The sequence below is a fragment of the Macrosteles quadrilineatus genome, unplaced genomic scaffold (assembly GCF_028750875.1).
Source record: "Macrosteles quadrilineatus isolate MER2022 unplaced genomic scaffold, UCM_ALF_1.0 Scaffold_33__1_contigs__length_1397503, whole genome shotgun sequence".
NCBI lineage: Eukaryota > Metazoa > Arthropoda > Insecta > Hemiptera > Cicadellidae > Macrosteles > Macrosteles quadrilineatus.
This window is the reverse complement of record NW_026542626.1, coordinates 406,215-420,812: the sequence shown is the minus strand read 5'-3', so window position 1 is coordinate 420,812 and position 14,598 is coordinate 406,215.

Here is a 14,598-nt window from a genome sequence, read left to right as displayed (position 1 = left end):
AAAAGAGGCGGGTGCCTATTACGGCTGTCGGCCGCGAACGTGACTTTGCCCGCGGGGGGCTATTACGGCCGCTGGCCGTGAACGCCATTTTGCCCGCGGGTGCCTATTATGGCCGTCGGCCTTAAAAGGGTTAATTCCTACAAATTTCAATTGGAAGCTCATACAAAAAATAGAAATATAGACTGTTACATTTTACCCAGAACTTGACACGAAAACCCAGTTCCTGACATTTAATTCACCCAGTAGTTGACATATAGTTTGAAATTCAAATAAAACACATACTAGGCCTATCACATGATATAAAATGAATTATTGTCAATTAACTGTCAAATTATAGCCTAGGCCCCACTCAATTAATTAATACAGAGTAAAAAAGTCAAAGGCGATCTGTAAAATTTAACCTAGAGACTGATATTAAATAATTGTTGAACTCTTGATGAATGATTAATCTTCATCGCTGGTTTCACTTAACACCAAAGGATTTTCGTCACTGTACAATTCATTTTTAGTGCAGTTATGACATACAAAAGCAACTTCGTCCTCGTCATCGTCACTTTCTTCTAGGCCGTAAGTCTCCAAATGACGTTTTGGGATACATTTATAATGAAAATGTTTTTTGCATGAATCACACTCGATCCATTTTCTCCGTGTCTTCACAATCAAATCTGAACTGTATCTTTTGAGGCAAACTGCACAGATCCAATCTTCTTCTTCATCGAACACCGGTTTCTTTGACGCTTTCTTCGACTGGTTTTTTTTTCTTTTCCTCCCTTGCTTTTTTCTTTCTTGCTTTTTCTTCTTCTGCTTTTTACTTCTCTTCTCTTCAGCTCATACTGCAACCCGAGCCACTTGAAACAACTGCAGGTAGTTTTACAGTTTTCCTAGTTGATAATCTCCTCTTGGACTTCTCTGGGGTGCCAGGCTAAAATAAGTTGTTTTTGTAAGGCGATGGTACATCTGTGCCATTAGTTCCTGGTGAAAGAACCTTAGCCAACTTTTCTTGAGAACTTTCAGTTCTTGCTTCATTCTGTTGATTTTTTTAACAAGTGGGTTCATCAATAGGCAGGACTTAAGATAATGAGCAAGGGGCAACAAGCTGCTCTTCTTGGGGATAAAGAGGCCGCACTTCGTCTGGATCGTCAACTTCTTCCGATTCCATTTCGGCCTCCATTGGTTCATTCCTGTGCACACCACAACTATTTCTTTCGAAGAAGAAGCCTGAACTAGGGAATCCTAGGCTTTCTTCCACGTCACATAAAGGTCGTGAGCAGTTTCACTGCCTTTCCATATTGGTGTGAAAGCATTGTAGGTTTGATAAAACTTAGTCAGCAATTGTTCACTGATGAACCTTTCTAAGAAAATTAGGCAAGATTGTCCTTCTACATGCACCTGATTTGTCTTGGAGGAGGTTTGAGAATCATCGGGTCGACTTACACTCGTCTTGGGTATATAAGTATTGTTGAACACATCAACTCTACTGTAATCAAGAGCATTGGGGTCAAGAGGGCAAAGCCCACATTTCCTAAACCCATTTTCAAGGGTTTCCTTCTTCATTGCCACTTCTAGGACTGACTTAAACAACGATGCGAAGTTGTACTTGGTAAGGCGTTCCCCATCCTTTGACATCCGCTATTCATGAGTAGCCTTGGCCCATCCCTGTTTTACAGGCTGGAATACAGCCACATCAAGTGGCTGAATCGCATGAATGTAGTTAGGGGGCAAGGCAATAAGAACTATATCATTCTCAGAACAGAAGAGGCTCAGGTGGTACGTAAGGTGGGACTTATGTCCATCCAGAAAAACAATGATGGGTAAGGAGATGTTGTTTTTCTTTAGCTATGGGAAAAAAATGTTAACAAAATACTCAAAAAAAAAACCTCCCCATTGATCCATCAAGATTCTGACTTTGACACTGCCCATTCATCTAGGGAACATTAAGCTTCACAGCTTGTGGTAGTCGCTCTCCAGGAAATACAATTAACGGTGGAGGGACTTGCCCTACAGCACTGGCGTTACACACTGTCAAAATGTCCTTATCATTGTCTGAGTGAACGTCGTAGACGTTTTTTGTCCCCTCATCCAAAGGACTTTTTCACCCTTTGGGCACAACAAAAGGCAGTTTCGTCCATGTTAAATATACGAGATGGATCGGCAAAAACTTGGTTTAGATTATTTTGTTCTGCATAGGCCTACTCCTTAATTTCATGAAACCATTTACAAATAAATTCTTCCGATACTTAAGCCCTTACCTTACTCAGTTTTTCAACAGTTCGCTGTGATATTTCTGGGTGACGCTGTAGAAAGAGAGTCAACCATTTATTACCTGGGCAGCTGTTTGGGAAAATATGGCCCAAATTCATGACTTTTGAGATCAGTTAAACTGATTTTAAGAGGTCAGTTTTGGTAACGGGAAATCCTTTTGCGGTGAGTCCCAGCACCCACCTTTTGATCATGTCTTCGCCTTCTATTCCTAATTTAGGAGCTGGACCCTTCTTGCAATCAACAGGCAGTTTTCCGTTAAACTTGTAAATTAGGGTTGTTATTTGAACGTGATAACTTGAGTAATTTTTGTCCGATTTTGATGAAATTTGGTTTAAAGGTGTAAGGCAGGATAAACTTGAATAACATACATTTTATAAGTTTCCTTTAGCAGCAAACCTAGGTACTCATTAAACCTAATGTTGTTTAAATAGATTAAATTGAAAATAAATTCAGACAAATGGAAATTAGCTTAGTCGGCAGGTTTGCTGTGGTGGGGGTATTTTCTTTTCCTTTTCATTAATTGCCTCCAATGGAGAAAAAATTGGCTGTAATTGAGCCATTTTTTGATGTAGCTGCATGAGGAAGCATCCGTAGGAGTTCCTTAGTTTTTCCAGACCTGTAAGGCTTCTTTGTGGGTGACTCCACTGCCCACACAATATGGTCCATAAATGCGGGACTAATATTCAGTGACTTGCACTGGGGAATCTTAACTGGGTTTATAACAATTTTGGTAGAGGGCCCTGGTGCTCTTCTGGTAAGGGCTCTTGAGAGGCTTGTCCTTGTTGTGGTCCGGTTTATTGATCTGGTTCGTTTTCAATAGGCCTACACTTAGATCTTAGTTTTTTCCATAGATAGAACAGTTCCTTAGCACTTTTATCCCCATCCCACGACTTATTTTCCTTTTCTCGAAACTCCTCTGGTCTATCTTTCATACAGCACTCAATAAAGAGTAGGTGTGGAATGCCAAACTCAGTAGGCATGGCATTTGCAGGATTGGTTGTGGGTGTACTTTCTATCCTTGATGAATGTGTTAGCATTGGAGTAATCAATGTCCAAATCAAATGGAAATATGCCATATTTTCTGAATCCATTTTGAATTACATTAACAGTTGCTCTTTCCTCAAGTACGGTTTCGAAAAGCTGAGGAAACTTAGCTCTTGACAAAACCTTATTCTTTGTATTTTCCAATCTTCTATGAGAATTCTCTAGCCAGCTTTCAACGCACGGGATACAGACACATCCAATGATTGTATTATGTGTGTTGCATTAGGCAACACTGCAAAGAGAATGATTTGGTTTGCTTCTCATAGTCTGCATTCCCATCAATTAGCAAAACAACAGGAAATTTTACATTGTGTTTTTTTAGCCAAGGAATAAATGTGTTTCCAATGTAGCAGAAGAAAATTTGACCGGTCATCCAACCAGACGAAGATCGACCAAGAGACCATTCTGGATTGCAATTGCGTGCAACTTTTGCGGATTCCTCACGTTGTGGAAAAACTATACAAGGAGGCACATCTCCTGCAGCATTTGCTGTAACCAGACATAAAATGCTTTCTTTTTCTGACCCGTCTTTCATCATATAAAAGTTTTCATAGTAGATGGGTCCAAGTACAAGCCCACAATCAGGATTTGTTCGAAATCCGGAATCGTCACAGTTATAAATTCTCTTTGGATCTTTGAAAATATCAGACCAAAACAGACAGCATGCACACCTTTTTTACATTTTATGCAAACTGTTCTGCTTTTTTTCCTTTTACCAACTGCTGCTGTGCTAACTTTGCTGCACACACTACAGTTCCTTTTCTTTCCGGCAAATATTCCATTCCAAAATTATCTTCTTGCAACCCATTATCTCCGCCAGCGCCGTTCACAGCAGGTCGAGTTTTGCCATTCAGCTATAATGTATGAATTGAGGGCCATCCTGGCAAAAATATTGAACAGGTTATCTTTGGTGGGTAGGGTGGGGGGGAGGTATGGGGACACCATCACTCCTCCAGCGCGCAACTTTAAACCAGTTCAAAATTCCTTTTTTTCGTAACTTCAAAATCTCTAAAAATATAACGACTCTCTCCCACTCACAGGTGTAAATTCACCTTTGTGCGGGGATAATTTCGCTTACTTTAAAAAGCTTTTATAGAAAATTTTACATAATTTAGAAAAATAAATAATATTGTAAATATTTTTGTATAGGGATCATAATGAATGTTTTTTGCAAAATAAATGATATTTTGATTTTATTTGATTTGACCTTCTTCCAATATTTTACCGTCCTTCTCTCATCCAGGTAACCGTAAAGCATCTGGTCTGATGAGTCAACACCTCCCATATACATATTATATGTATTTATAAGATCTGGCTTTATCTTTATTATATTCTCATTGCCTCTTCTTTTTACTTTTTCAAAGGATTTTGCTGTTCCCTTGGTTGACAGTAAAATTACTGGTTTTTTTGGCTCTTTTTTCATGATAGGATAGGTAGGAATAAATTGGGCCCACTTCTCATGTACCTTTCCTGTTTCTCCTCACTGTTCCAGTCAATGTAAATTTTTGTATACAAAGGCAGACTTTCGAAAAAAGTTGTCCAAAAAAATATGGTAGGCCTACCCTTTATTCAAGCACTGACATATTGTGAGTAAATTTTTTACCACTTTGTTGGCCAATCCATGTTCTTTCTTCCCATCGTTGTTTTTGGACCCTTTATAACAATCAAATGACAAACAGTATTTTGTCACTGAATCGCAAAGCATCCATAATTTGATGCCTCATTTTTGATGGTGCTTATTTGGTAAATATTGCAAGATCTTGGAATGACTTTTTGTGCCCACAAGCCTTTCATCAATTGAAAGTTCATGATGTGGAGTATAATATATGTTCTAAATACACAATTTGCAGGTTCTATTACTGGCAAAAATTTACTGTATGGATCGTAATTTGGTTCATTAGGCTTAGCAAGAGATCTGTTATCAGCAACATGGAAAAATTGCACTAGGCTTTCAAAGCGGTTTTGACTAAACATATTACGGAACCAAGGTGTACTTTGAGACGCTCATGTCTACCAATAACTTCTGATGTTTGGTTTCCTAACTACACCCATGTTCAAAATGACAGCGATAAAACCTTTCATTTGATTTAGATTTACAGGCTTCCACATACAAGCACTAGAATGAGGCAACATCTTAGCTAAAGAATTTATATACTGCATTGCATATTGATTTGTATGTAGAACAAATGTGTTTAGCAAGCCTACAGTAAAAAATAAACTAAAATTGCAATAAGTTTTATATCTGAACTAATGGCATGTTTTGGGCCTGGAATTTCATCGCAGGTAAATTCATGGGTAGCCAGGATCATTATCATCGTAAACTTCAGTCCATTCTAGAAACATTTCGGGCTCTAGATGATTACGGGGAATTCCGTTTACCGTAAGCTGGTCTGGTAGGTCAGGTTCAAATATGTCTTGTACGACTTCATTTATGATATTATCTACATTATTTTCTGGAGGAGCTTTGCCTAGGCCTACATCATTGGAACCACTAGGACTCACAGGACTCAAATCTACATCATTATTTATGAAGTGATCAAAACTATTTTCTGGATGAGCTAGGACTGACAACATTATCTATGACTATATTTATGTTGCTTTCTTCAACTGAGGGTTGTTTTGTAAAACGAGACTTAGGCCTAGCTTGAGGCTTACCCATTGATGTTGTTGGGACATTTTCATCACCTGAAGATTCTTCATCTGATCAACGTTATTGACAATGGATCAAAGTCTGGATCTTCATCTTTACTAATATCCTCACTACTGTATCACTATCATCCGTATTATCATAATTATTTGAAGAACTTATATCCTCCGAATCAGAACTTACAATGTTTTCTACAGCCGAATCACTCAGTTCATCGTTGTTTACTTCATTGTTTTCTACACCATGGAGATTTCTATAAAATTAATTCTCACTAATGGAGACTTCTCCCTTTTTCTTCTTTTCATTTTCAATGAATAACTTTACTAAATAAAACACAAAATAAAGTTAAAATAATAAATAAAGTCACACAGTACAGACAACAAACGTAAACAACACACCGTGTCAGCCAGCTTCGGCGGCTTCATGACAGCTGATGACAGTACAAAAGCGACACCTCACAGAGTACGAAAAACTGTCCTACTAAGAAAAACTACATTATATATTTGTAGTCCACTTCATCAGACAGCGTTATACCAACTTTGAAGGCATTTGGATCATTTTGTGGCCAGTAAATAAGAAAATAGCAGACGTCCAATGAAACGGATGCTGGAGTTAAAAGGGTTAATCAAGAAAATCAATCACAATTTGTCTAACCTTAACCCTTATGACATTAGCCTCATCTGTGTAATTAATTCTACCCCCATTGATATATTTTTCTATGATCCTTTCTACTAGAGACAGCAAAGTCTCGCAACCCTCCAGGATCAGATCTGGATTCAGGATAGGTAAATAATATTCTGTCTTGTCTTGATTCATGAATTTATATTACACATTCCCAAAAATCTGTCAAAAATTGCAAAGGTTCTCACGCTTTTTTGTACTGTTTCCCAATATCCAGGGATATTTCTTACCAATATGGTATATTCTTCTACTAATTCAACCCTAATCTGGTCTAGATCTACCCTTCTGAATCTCTCTGCAGCTTCTAACGCATCCTCTTCGGTTATCACTAAATTAACTACAAAAATATTAACATTGGACAAGTCATAAAATGACGTTGCTTCTACTTCCGCTATAATTTTTGTTAACTTATCTAACACATTCCCAGACATTAAGACCATCGGTCTGATTTACAAATCGTTTAATTTAGCATCTTTCGAAACATCATAAATATATCCTACTTTATCAATTATAAATGAGACTTGTTTCAATTTAACTGGCTCTGCTACTTTGACTACTATTTTGACTAGAACCTTGATTTACAGGATAAACATGTTTGTAACGAGCAGTTATCACATTTGAACGTGTCCCTATCTTAGTGAATAATTTAATTCTGATAGTATCGGTTCTTTACTGCCTATAGCTGACCCACAAGAAGGTGGCTTCCCAAAAGACCGTTTTTCCATACAGGCTGGCTCCTCAAGTGTTTTACATAAAACTTGACCCCAGCTTATATCTTATAGTCTCTATTTAGTGAAATAAAAGTGTACACAGTACCCTATTACATACAAAGCTATTACAAAAAATACAACTATTGACAATTGCTATTATAAAATATTTAAGGCGCCATCTGAATATCAATCCCTTATCTTATCTTATCTTATCTGACAGGGGCAGGTCGAGACCTTAAAGCACTTCATCCGAAGTCGAATTATTGCGCACCCCAGATACTTAATTGCTTTCTTGTTGACCTACAAGTTGAGGCGCCCAATGAATGCCTGTAGCTTCCCAATTAGTTCATCCTCAGGAAAAAATCTACCTCTAGCCATATTTCCAAGAGTTATCGATCTAGCGTCAGAGAGCTCAATACAATCAAAGAGTAAGTGATCAGCTGTCTCTTCTGACCTATCACAGTACCTACAGATCGGTTCACCATCATATAAGCCCATCCGTTGTAGATGTTTCCTGAATCTTCCATGACCAGTTATCAGTTCAACAATTAATTTAATTCTTCGTCTGTCTAGTCTCAAGAGGTCACAGGCAACCTTTTTGGAAGGCCTAAACAGAGTAAGCTTGCTGACCCTAAGAAGGGGAACATCGACCCAGCGTTTGCGATGCTTTTCCTTGGCCCATGACGCAATCGCAGAACATACACTGTTTCGTGAGATGCCACAGAAGGGTTGCGGGCCTAACAATGATGTCGCAGAGGCAGTATTTGCCAATCTGTCTGCAGCTTCATTTCCTTTAATGCCTGAGTGTCCTGGTACCCAGCAAAGCGTAAGGTCATTTCTCCTACCCAACTCAGACACAGAAGCAAGACAATCCCACACGAGCCTGGAGTTGAATTCGTAAGAGTTTAATGCTTTTAAGGTCGCTTGACTATCAGTAAAGATATTGATTGTTTTGTCTCTGATATCTTTGTTAAGATGTTCTTGAGCACAAACTAGAATGGCAGTGACCTCCGCTTGAAAGACAGTTGGGTACACCCCCATTGGAAGACAAATACCAGTGCCTCCATTCATCCAATGCACACCTGCTCCAGTGCCCCCATTTTTGATCTTAGAACCATCAGTATAGCATTCTAAGTCACCTGTGGGTATGGGTCCTTTTCCGCCAGACCAATCCTTCCTATCTGGTATTAGTACTTTGAAAGGCTTTCCAAAGGAGTATTTTTTGGACATGTGATCTGAAGGTAAGTCCAATTCATCATTATGTACCACCTGAACAATTTTAGAGTGCCCTTTATTGTTCCCTGAGGCTATCCATAAGTTTTCGCATCTAAGGCTAATATCAAATCTAATATATCAATATACTAATCAATATATTAATATACTAATATCAATCCCACTTCTAACACCAAAATTCTCGTGCGCCAGGATGGAAGAGCAAAATGTTGTAAATTGAAACATTTCAAACAGCTTAGAGCAATATTTATTAAATACATCTTTGGCAAAATATTAATGCATAAAAAATACTTGAGATACAAGTACTACCAGGCAATGGGATTGACATAACAGATGGTCTCGGCCCTAACAGGAATAATTTGGAAAATACTTGTTCATCTGAGTTGGAGGAATAGGGGACTACTTGCAGAACCATATTCTGTTTTGGTGTGCTGCTTGATGTGTGATGATGGAATGAAATATCTTACTGACAAAAGCCTGAGAATCGCAAAATACCCACCCTGTCAATTTGACATGACCACAATTCCATATAGGGTAAAAACCATGAAATAAGAGCTAAGCCTACTATTGGCCAGTTCATTTTGAGGACAGATAAGCACAACCCAGGATGCGCATATCTAAAAAGTGGCGCGTGTTCACTGATAGCAAACCACGATTAGCTGATTCTTCCATCCGCAGGAGTCTTATTAATGAAAAATGCATTAAATTATAATAATTTTGAAAAATAAACAAATAGATTATATTTTAATGTCAGTTGATATATATACTAGCAGTTGGTGTATATCAATTCAGCAAATACCAGTTTTCTTTCACAGAGGTAGGAACTTTTTTCCTTCAGCTAGTTTTTTCACGTTTGTGTTCAAGGGAGATAAAAAATCTACAACTACCTATTTTGAGTCGCTGCTGAAATTGTTGGGCTTACTTTTTGTACCTCTGGGATTTAGCTTTTTATGTAACATTAAATAAACTAGTCGGAGTCACTGTCCAAAATCATGTCATCTTCATCTGCTGCGATTTCTTCATCATTATCTGGCAGTGGTACTCCTCTTCTAGGCTGATTGTGTGTCTGTCGAAGCGTAAGTGCCCTATGGAATGCATGATGTTCAGGAAGAACAAATGCCAGTAGATCTTGTAGGTCTTAATACTTGCTAGCCTTTATGCCTGAAGCTCCCTGTTTAGAAGTAAGTTGTGGAGGTAGCCGTTGCCTTGGTCGAGAACCTGCTTTCTCCTTAGGCTTTATGTTGTACTCACTGAAGGGCATGTCTGGGTTAAATGTTTTCTTATAAAAGAGTGTGTCTGGAACTGATTTTTTAAATCTCAACCACTGCATTTGCCGAATTCCCTTCACTGTCTTTACAAAGTAATCATCCAAAGGTTCTAGAGAAATAAAGTCTTTCTCTTCCATGTTAACCACCATGAACCTATTTGATAAACTTGCAACTGTATCCATCCAATCTTGTGGTACAAAAATGGATCTTCCAGAATTCTTCTGTGATCTTTCAATCACACCAAAGTTTTTGTCACAGTTATTGTATGAGTGGCCGGACAACAAGTACTTGTGGTCTAAAGTATTGATTCCAGTCGCGGCCGCCTCCGAGGTCAAGACAGCATCGGGCGCCTAAGGCCCTACCTGGCAGGGTCCGCACCGGCCGCCGGAGCGTCCACACGGTGAGCCTCCAACGGGGGTATGCCTAGATCGGCCATCCGAGGCAGAGCGTAAATGTCGTCCAGCTCGAACCCAAACGTTTCTGGCGGGGGTATGCCCACTTGTATGCCCGCACTATGTTCCACTTTGTTTTTGACTCGAGATAGCTCTTGAATGTGCGCTAGCCCAATCTCTGCCTGTTGAAATACAGGGGCCTGGATCATATAGTCCTCATATACAAATGTGCGAATCCTGCAGGCACCAAACGTGAAAAGTTCTGGGATATACCCAAACTGGTCTGCCGCAATGGAATCGCCAGGAGCCCCCCCACTGAGCCGACTCAGATAATGGGCTTACCAAAGCCTGCACGAACCGGAATTGAGGGGGCTGTACCATGCAGAGCTTCTGACTGATGGTGTTGACAGCCAGGGCCCCATAGGGTATCAGGAGGTGGGGACGGTGGGAGGTCGCGGCTTTTTGGTAATCGGGTTCCCCTCTATAGGGGAACCACCCTTGTTGTGTTTTCAGGTCCCACCAACCTGACCTCCGATAAAAAGGAGACGGTTGGGTTGACTCCTCAAAGACCGAACTCAGCAGGGAACTCCTTGAGCCACCCCGTACCCTGTACACAAAATACGCCCTTCACTTCAACAGACTAGGCTAAAATAAAATTGCTTGCATGTTGCGAGATAATTTTTATCCACAACACCAAGATCCATCTTACAATGAGTTGACAGTTGAAGAAGACATGGTTAATGGGACGAAAATATGAGACAAACTTTTAAAACGGATAAAGCTGACTCATACTATTTGCGTTTGCGTTTGCTCATACTATTTCTTCTGACATAAACTGTAATAGAAACATGAGCGCCGGAGTGGCAGTTACATTTAGACAAACATTCGGAAGGCAAAAAAAGCAGATTTCATTGATACTCAATTAACTTAATTTCTCCACACTTTCTTTCACACTTTTTAAATTCATTCAATGAGGCATTCCCCAAAACAGTAGATCGTCCAAAGAATTAACGTAACAAAAATAACTGGATAACAACAGGAATAAAAATTTCAGCAGAAAATAAAAATAAGTTGCACCAAGAATCAAAATGGAATCGTAACCCTCAGTTTTTAATCTATTACAAAAACTACAGAAAGGTCTTTAAAAAAGTAGTTGCATTAGCAAAACTGAAAGCTAATGACGATGTTGTTAAAAAATCTAAGAATAAAAGTAAAGCATCTTGGGTAGTAGTGAAAAATGAAACAGGACTTAATAAACAAATATCTGATACTCCAGTTGAGATTAAATTCAAATATTAAAGGGATAAACAAAATTGTGCAGTATCGGTAGCAAAAAAAATTCAATATTTTTTTATTAATGTTTCTCAGTATGCCAACCAATCAACAGATAAATTATTAAAGGCCACTCAGTTACTAATCGAAAATCACCCACGTTCCAAATTAACATTTTAATTTAGAAATGTTTCAATTGACGAGTTAAGAAAAGTTGTTACATCTCTCAGTAACACTAAGTCCTCAGGTTGGGATGAAATTCCTCTTTTTTTTCATTAAAAGAGTTTTTAAATTTATAGAACATCCATTATGCCAAATAGTAAATCAGTCCCTTGAGGAGGGGGTTTTTCCTGATAAGCTTAAGTTTGCTGAGATTAAACCCCTGTTCAAAGAGGGCAATGTCAACGATCCCTCTAACTACCGCCCCATCGCCCTTCTGCCTTGTTTTTCAAAAATTTTTGAAAAAATTGTAAAGATTCAACTAACAGAACATTTAGAAAGCAGTAATTTAATAAATCCTTCACAGTTTGGTTTCCGCCCAGAACTCGGTACTGAAAAATCCATAACAAAAGTGATTAACTGCATTGCGGAAGCCTTGGATGGATCGCAGAAGACTGTGGGTGTGCTTTGTGACCTATCCAAGGCTTTTGACTGTGTGAATCATGAGATACTCATAGAAAAATTAAGTATGCATGGAATATACTGGAAAATACTGAATTAAAATGGTTCATATCATATTTATAAAACCGAAATCAAAGACTTATTGTACAAAAAATGCAGAGAAATTATAAATCAGAGTGGAACATTAACCCCAATGGAGTTCCTAAGGGCTCCATTCTTGGCCCTTGTTTATTTATTATATATGTTAATGATCTATGCAATGCTACTAAGATGTCCACCTTTCAATACGCAGATGATACCACTTTAGTTTGCACAGGACAAAACAACGAGTTCATACAAGCCTCATAACTCAGGAATTTCAACACCTCGGGGACTGGTTTGCAGTAAATGGCCTGTCCATGAATGTGGCAAAAACTCAACTAATTCAGTATTCTGCATCCAATATTAACCAAAAATAATTGTAAATACAAACTTAACTACAATTCATTCCAACAGTCAATAAGTTATTTGGGAATAGAAATCGATTCACAACTAAATTGGCAAAAACCCATTAAAAACCTATCAAAAAGACTACGCTCAGCAACATTTGTTATCACAATAATTAGGGATACTAATAATCTAGAAACACAAATACTAGTATATCACACATATTTTTCATCGATTATGAATTATGGAATTACTGTATGGGGCTCATCAAGCCAGGCCAAAAAATATTTATTCTCCAAAAAAGAGCTGTAAGATTAATGGCCAGAGTCCCCCGTAGAACACATTGTAAAGATTTATTTATTCATTTTAAAATTTTAACCTTTTTTAGCTCTTATATTTACAAATTGGCATTAATGGTTAAAAGTGACTTCGACACATTCATGGACTGTCAACAATCTCATCCACATAACACAAGATTTTGGTTAAAATTGACTTCAACACATTCATGGACTGTCAACAATCTCATCCACATAACACAAGATTTTGGTTAAAAGTGACTTCGACACATTCATGGACTGTCAACAATCTCATCCACATAACACAAGATTTTGGTTAAAAGTGACTTCGACACATTCAAGGACTGTCAACAATCTCATCCACATAACACAAGATTTTGGTTAAAAGTGACTTCGACACATTCATGGACTGTCAACAATCTCATCCACATAACACAAGATTCAAAAATATTATAAAACCAGTTTAACATAGGCTTAAAATCTTTCATTTATCCCCTCAGTATATGGGGCCAAAAACTTACAATAAATTACCTGCTGGGATTAAAAACATTGCCTCATTTTCTAAATTTAAACTATCTTTTAAAATGTCCTTTTGGAGAGGGCATTTTACTCGTTAGAAGAATATGTGGAAGATGAGTATATTTGAAAGATATTACTTCTCCCATATGTTTGTAGCTTATTGTTTGCTTTATTTATTTTGTAAGCTATTTTATTATTTGAAATGTAGTTTAGGATTTGGGTTCTGTGAAGGCACATGCACCGCAACGTCTACAAATAGGCCTTTAGGTTTTCTTCCCACCAAAATACACATTGTGGATGCGGCAAGACTGGTCCACGATGAGTGTGTGTGCCCCTCAGCAAAGCATCACTATGGATCTTTGATGTATTCCTCCACAGTTGCTGCTTGTGGTGCTGTTACTTCACCCTCAATTTTCTTGTAAACTTTGTTGGTTTACAGCATTCATATCAGAATGCAAAAAATATCAAGGAGCAATTGAAATTTTGAAAAAAATATATGTTAAACCTTATTGATCTGAAGTGTTTATCACAACAATTTATCAATTTGTTTATTTCTTTTAAGATTTTGTATTGTCTAATATATTTATAGCACTTTATAACCTAAATAATCAGTTAAAAATGTTGGTAGTATTTTTGCTAGTACATTTTTGCTGGAACTGGTGCTTCTTAAACAATTTTAAATTCAAATCAGTACAGAAAAAGTCACGTAATAAATATTCTTATCTTTAAAAACATCACTGTTGAACAGAACTGGAAACATGTGTTTGGTAACAACCCTTTGTTTGGAAAAAATTTTCCAGTCTTCTGAAAACACTTGACGTCCATCGGCTGCAAAATATGGCAGGCGTTTGGTGGAAGGGCAAAAAGAATAAATCATTTGCTTTGCAAAGGTGACACAAATTAAAAGTTAGATGACTTCGATGGCCATCAATCAAGAGCAAAACGGAAAGTTTGATTCATTTGACTTAACCCATGGAATGAACTTATTCTTGATGTAGCAAATAAAAAATGCCTGGCCAGTTGTCGAATCAGTTGGAGATTTCTCAACATTTCATGAGGGATACGGTCAAGTGGGACCACAACCATTGGTGGAAGCAATTCCCCCGCAGCATTGCCAGATACGAGACAAAAAAAACTTTATTTCTCACTTCCGATTTTAACTTCAAAGAAGTTGTTGAAGTTAACAGGTCCCTTAACTAGTCCGGTGTCTGAGTTTGTTAGAAACCC